Below are 6,000 nucleotides of genomic sequence, written 5' to 3'. Positions count from 1 at the left end.
GCTGTTGGAAGGCAGGACAGTGGTACCCGTGAGAAGCATGAGGGTGGCAGGGGCAGGGGTACAGGTGATGTTTTGTTTCTTAGTCTGCATGCCAGTGACACAGGTTCATTTATCCCCTTTGTGAAAAGTCATTGGAGTGTATAGTAACGATTTGTGCACTTTTACATGTTATACTCAAATTAAAATTTAAAAAGCATTTTCTTTCAAATCTTCCCCTCCTCCTTCTTCGGTCATCCTTCCTTGAAGTGTTTGGTTAGGGACTGTCCCCATCAGTGTCCCCTGCATGGCTGTGCCCCCTGCACAAGCTGCCCAGAGCCACACTCAGAAGGACCTCCAGCTGGTTTCATGCTCTGCTTTGTCTCAAAATCCTTCACACTTTTGAACATGGGGCCCTTCCTTTTCATTTGGCTCTGGGTTGCTCCCATCATAAAGCCGGACCTGGCCACAGGCCAAGTGTTTCTCTCTTCACAGATGCCCGAGGCTTGGTCTTTGACGGGCACCGAGGACAGGGCCAGGGTGCCCCTCTGCCTGGGTTCAAAAGGCACCCAAGGCCCAGGACAGCCCTGGGGCGGCTCTCCCTCCTGTGAGCACCTGTGGGTGGCGGGGCTGGGGCCAGGGTGGGTCCGTGCACAAGGTTTCCCACTCCCCACCCCCAGTGGCTCTGTGCCCGCCCTTTCATCTGATTTCTTTTTTCAATTGTGGTAAAATATGCATAACATAGAATTGACCGCTTTAAACATGTTTAAGTCTACAGCCCAGTAGCATTAAGTACATTCACACTGTTGTACAACCATCTCCACCATCGTCTCTAGAACATGCCCATCTTCCCACGCTGATTCTCTGTACCCACAAAACAGCAACTCCCCCTGCCCCTCCACCCGCTTCCAGACTTTCTCTGTGTCCTCTCTTCCCAGCTACACTGTGAGCCCCACGAGGGCTGGCCAGGGCTCTGACCACGGAGCGGCACGTATGAGGCACACAGGGCTTAGCAGAGATGGGTAGGAAAACACAGTTCAGTTAAATAAATGAAACTGAGGATCTAATCGAACCCTTGTTTGAAGCTCATGCGGGCTCTTGAGCTGATACAGCCTCTAAATTCAGTGTGGAGATGGTGCCCAGCGCGTGGCTGGACCCAAACCTGTTTGCGACAGCATGAACGGAGCCTGAAGAGCTCTGCTGCGGAAACGGCACGCCGGCCCTTCGTTGCGCACTGACGAGGTGCCAGGCACTCAAGGCACAGGACTTGGAAACGCCTGGCACGCAACACATTGTCCTCTTTTCTCTCCAATTGTCATCGTACAATACATAGACATGTATTCTTATAATATAAACAAGAGGACTTGAGTGAGAAACAAGATCAGAGACTCCGTGTCTCCTGCCAGAGGCCACACAGCTGGCTGGCAGATGGCTCCAGCCATGGGCAACTATAAAGCTCAGCACTTTCAAAGTTTATTTTTGAACTATTTTATAAATACATCTACATTTGCACTCTGGAAGTTGTAATTTGTAATACCTTCCCATGTCAGTTAACCAAAATAAAATTTCTGATTTTTTGGTGTGGTTTAAATAAAACTAGTTCTTCTTTTCTGATAATAAACATGTATGTAGTCTATCTAAAAAAAATTCCAGTGCCACAGAAAGTGAAAATGTGATTTCTGAAAGACTTGTTAGGATGTTCTGTCAAGACTCACGGCAACTCCCCCCAGGCAGCACGATCTGGGAACATGCCCCTCCTCCACTCCCATTGAGTTTTGTCTCCAGGTGAAGGAGCGTATGTGTTCCACTCAATGACCTTTCTTTCTAGATCCTTCTTTCTTTGGCATGCTTCAGGGATAACTGAGGGAAGGTGTGGAGACGATAACACTACGTACTCCTTTTTCCTCACTTGAGTTTTCCGTAGCACTTGTTTTTTATTCCGAGGCCTGGCCTCCAGCCAGGCTGGGGTTGTTTTCTGAGCGCCGGTCTCTTGTTGGGTTTGAGAGTAATAAGGAAGTTGTCAAGTGAAACTGTTTTTTTTTTCAGGGCAGCTGAGGTAAGCCTCCTATATTTAGAGGAACCAGAAGCAGCATGGGGACGGGCAAGGTATAGTGGGCGGCCCCTGGGCTGGCTGCCCCAAGGCTCAGCTCTTGGGAGGCACTTAAATAGGACTGTGACCAAAGCATCTTCTCAGGCGCTCTGGACGCTGGCAGCATCCACAGCAGCATCTCCTCCCTGGGAGACCTGGGCCTACGATCCCTCATTGGATACAACTTCTTGCAGCTCAGCCTCTCAGTGTCCCAGCACAGAGCTGCCTGGTCTGGAGGTCCTGGCCAAGGGTGTACTGGGACAGAAGCGACTTTCTCGGTCCAAGGTTAGTTGAACGATACACTTTCCTTAGGGGCCTGGAGCAGTGGGTAAGTAATACGGGGTCCTGAAAGTAGTGTAGAGCCAGGAGTCAGACCCTGGGTCCAGTCCCATTATTGCTTCTTGCTTGCCGGGCCCTCCCCAGGCCTCGGTCCCCTCGTCTCTAGGAAGACAGAGTAGGGCTCAATGACGTGATCTCAGCCGGGCGTCATGTGAAGACCTTTGAACAAACCTGGACCTATAAGCTCCGAACCCCGGTCCCAGCACTGCTGCTTACTAGCCCCGCAAGTAAGGAACGCTACTTTCTTGGGACTCGGTTTTCTCATTTGCAGAATGGAATGGCGTTCCATACTTCACCTGCTCATTCTTCTGTAGGATGTTGTGCAGGTCAGAGAACAGACTTTCTGAGAAGATATGTACTAAAAGGAAAACATGTAAAAGGGAAGTGACATCATTGCCTATGGCTGGATTAAGGTTTAGATTTTAAGGTTTTTGGAAGTTAGTTCAAGGACAGGGAGATCTTATGAAAAGAATTCTGGGGGCCTGCTGCTCTGACTGGAATTGGAGGGGGGCCGTCACACTGGCATCTGGGATAAAAGATAAAAGCGGATGGGGGTGGGGGTGGGCACCCCGGAGCACAAACCCCAGTGTGGGATGGAGGGGAGCGCTGGCCGTCGCTGACATCCTCCAGCTTTGTGAGCGACGCCCCCTGCCCCCTCCAAGTCTGCTTGCTGCTGGCTCATAGTGCCTTATGCTCACCTGTAGGGAGTTCATTCTTTGGGGGTTTGAAAGCTCCTCAAAAGATGTACATCCCCAACCTTCTGGAAACTAGGCACCAGGTGATAGTTTCACGATAACTATAAGGAACGGGTAGATGGTCAAAGTCCACACCTTACCCTGAGCTGTGGGGTGGCCCAGGCAGAGCTGACACCCCCAGTGCTGTCACGTGGCTGCTCAGATGACCCTGTGACCCGAGGCTTCATGTGCAGAGCCCAGTGGGACCTGGAGCCCTCCATCCAGGCCTCTCGTTCTGAAGTGGAGAAGGACCCAGGGAAGGGCGAGGGGTCTAGAAGCAGTGTGACTCGGGAGACCTGGACAACCAGGGCTTAGGGACAGAAACAGGCAGAACCCGAGGGCTGATGTGACCTCTCCTCAGGGGTGTGAGGAGGACTTTCCTTCAAACCCATGATGGCTGACCATAGACTGTTCCGCCTCCAAGGGCGGTGAGTTCCTGTTGTAGGAGGTGTTCCCCCGGGGGCTGCACGTCTGTCTTCCGGGGAAGGGGCAGAAAGGAGCCCTACATGGCAGGAGGTGGGGCTGGCCACCTGTCAGGTCCTGTGGGACCCTGCTAGGGACCCCACCAAGGAGAAGGAATACATCGAATTGTTACCATCCAATACCTGGGAGCCGGGCGTGGGAGCGAGATGCATCCAGTGTTGAGGGACGAGGTGACTGCCTTGTCCCCCAAGAGAGTCAGGCCAGTGGAGGTTGAGTGTCTCCCCAGGAGACCCCTCATTCCCCTGCAGGTGGGGAGGTGTGACCTGTGGGGGGACCCACACCACTGAGGGAGCCCGGGCTGAAGGCTTTGAGCTCCAAAGAGAAAGGCTTTCACTCTAGGGCTTTGGAGCGTCTGTGGGGCCACCTGTGCCGAAGAGAAACGAACATGAGCTCTGGGTGCAGCCTTGACCCTCCATGCCGGGGTGTGTGAGCCCTGCCCTGTGCGCACAATCTCTGCCTCCGGGGCACAGGTGTGTCTCTGCCTGGGCACACGTGGCGTGTGAGTCAGTGTGTACAGGTCGCAGCGGGGGTGTGAGTAGATGTAGTTGTCTCTGTCAGCGCGAAATAGCAGATTTGCTCACCTCTAAGTTGGTGTGTGTGTGTCTGCATTTACTGGAGGCCCCTCGGTGTAGGAGAGACAATAAAGTATTTAGAGCCCCGAGAAGTGGATTTAAGCGCCAACTCTCTCCGCTTCGGCCCGTGGGACCTTGGGCAAGTCTCTTAACCCTTTGGAGCCTCTGTTCCCCGCTGCAGCCTGTCTGATTGCCGGGGCAGGGCCAGGACGGAATGAGATACGCAGTTGAAAGGGCATTCTGGGTGCCGCGTGGAGGCACGCAGGTGAGCAGGTCATGTCTGCGCCCATCTGTGTAGTGTATCATTCCTTCGTTCCTCAGTCACCGAGAACCCCACAGGCAGGTGGACACGGCAGGGGGCCAGGCAGGCTCACGTCCTCTCCCAAGAACGTGGGTTAGGAAGGCAGGCGGCAAACAGATGCTCAGATAATATTCGTCTGGACTTGGGGCAGGAAGAATGCAAGGTGCTATGATATGAGTCCTTGTCGGTTACGGTGTGTGCGAGTGTGTATGTGTGGCAATGAGAGTCGTAGCCACTCGGGCTGCTGTAAAAAACGACCACAGACTGGGCGGCTTATAAAACCACAGACACTTGTTTCTCACAGTTCTGGAGGCTGGAAGATGGAGACTGAGGTGCCGGCAGGTCCAGTGTTTGGTGCAGGTTTCCTGGTTCACAGACAGTCAACCTCTCTCTGGGTCCCCACGTAATGGAAGAAGCAAGGGGGCCCTTGGGGGTGTCCTTTGTAAAGACACTGGTCTGGCTCATGGGGGCTCTGCTCCAGTTACCTAGTCACCTTCCAAAGGCCCCACCTGCTTAGGTCCCCACCAACTCACTGGGCGTTAGGATTTAATGATGTATTTGGGGGGAGGGACCCAAACATTCCGTGCAGAGTGGGGTGTCCAAGGGCGTTGACACGGGGCCCACGTGTGTGCCGCGCACACGGTGGCTGGTTATCTGCTCGGTCCCGCTCTGTGGGGTGCGGGGGTGGGGCGTGTAGCGGCAGACCTAGGGAACCCGCTGGGCGCCCAGGCAGTTACAGAGTAACCCAGCGGATGAGTAAATGAGAGAATCGTGTACGGATGACGTCAGCGTATACTAAGATAATAAACCCAAATGGCAGCAGGCTTGGGGAAAATCGCCAGACTTCGGCTCCACAGTGACTCAGGGGCGGCTCTGTGGGCGTGTCTTACCAGAGGGCCTGGGTCTGTAGATCACCTGGGTGTTTCCGAGCAGACTTGGACTTCGCTCTGCACCCATGTTCTGCCAAGGTGCCAAACAGGTTTACAAGAGCAGCTGGGCTTCCCTGCTGGGAGGATCTGCTGCTGTCTTGGGGTCACTGGTCTGGAAGCATGTCCCTCCCCTATAACCAGGTGGCACCTGGGTGGCCCCTCAGGCAAAACAGGGGGGCAGAACAAGAAAAAAGAGGAAGGAAAGAGAAAGTCTCGTGTTGATGAATTCTGGACAGGCATCGAATGTCTGGAAGGATCTCATTTCAGCACACACAGAATCTGGTGTGTGTGTGAGAGAGAAAACACAGACTTCTCTGGGCTTAGCGGTGCTGAAGTCTGAGGACTCGTGGGCAAGAGAGGCTCTTCCAGAGCGCCTACCTGGGGTGGGCGGGCTTGCCCTCCAGCCACACTCTCCTAACCCTGGTCCCAAGGCTGGAAGGCAGACTCTTTGAACTTTAAGGAGAAGGAGCATCAGACAAGTGGGAGGGGAGCCAGGCTGAGCTTAGTCACAGCTGCCCAAGAAAGAGTTTGCAGGAAGAAGAGGGTGGATGTGGTGGCAAATGCTGCAGCTGCTGTG

The sequence above is a fragment of the Phyllostomus discolor genome, chromosome 4 (assembly GCF_004126475.2).
Source record: "Phyllostomus discolor isolate MPI-MPIP mPhyDis1 chromosome 4, mPhyDis1.pri.v3, whole genome shotgun sequence".
Classification (NCBI taxonomy): domain Eukaryota; kingdom Metazoa; phylum Chordata; class Mammalia; order Chiroptera; family Phyllostomidae; genus Phyllostomus; species Phyllostomus discolor.
Note: the sequence above shows the minus strand (reverse complement) of the source record.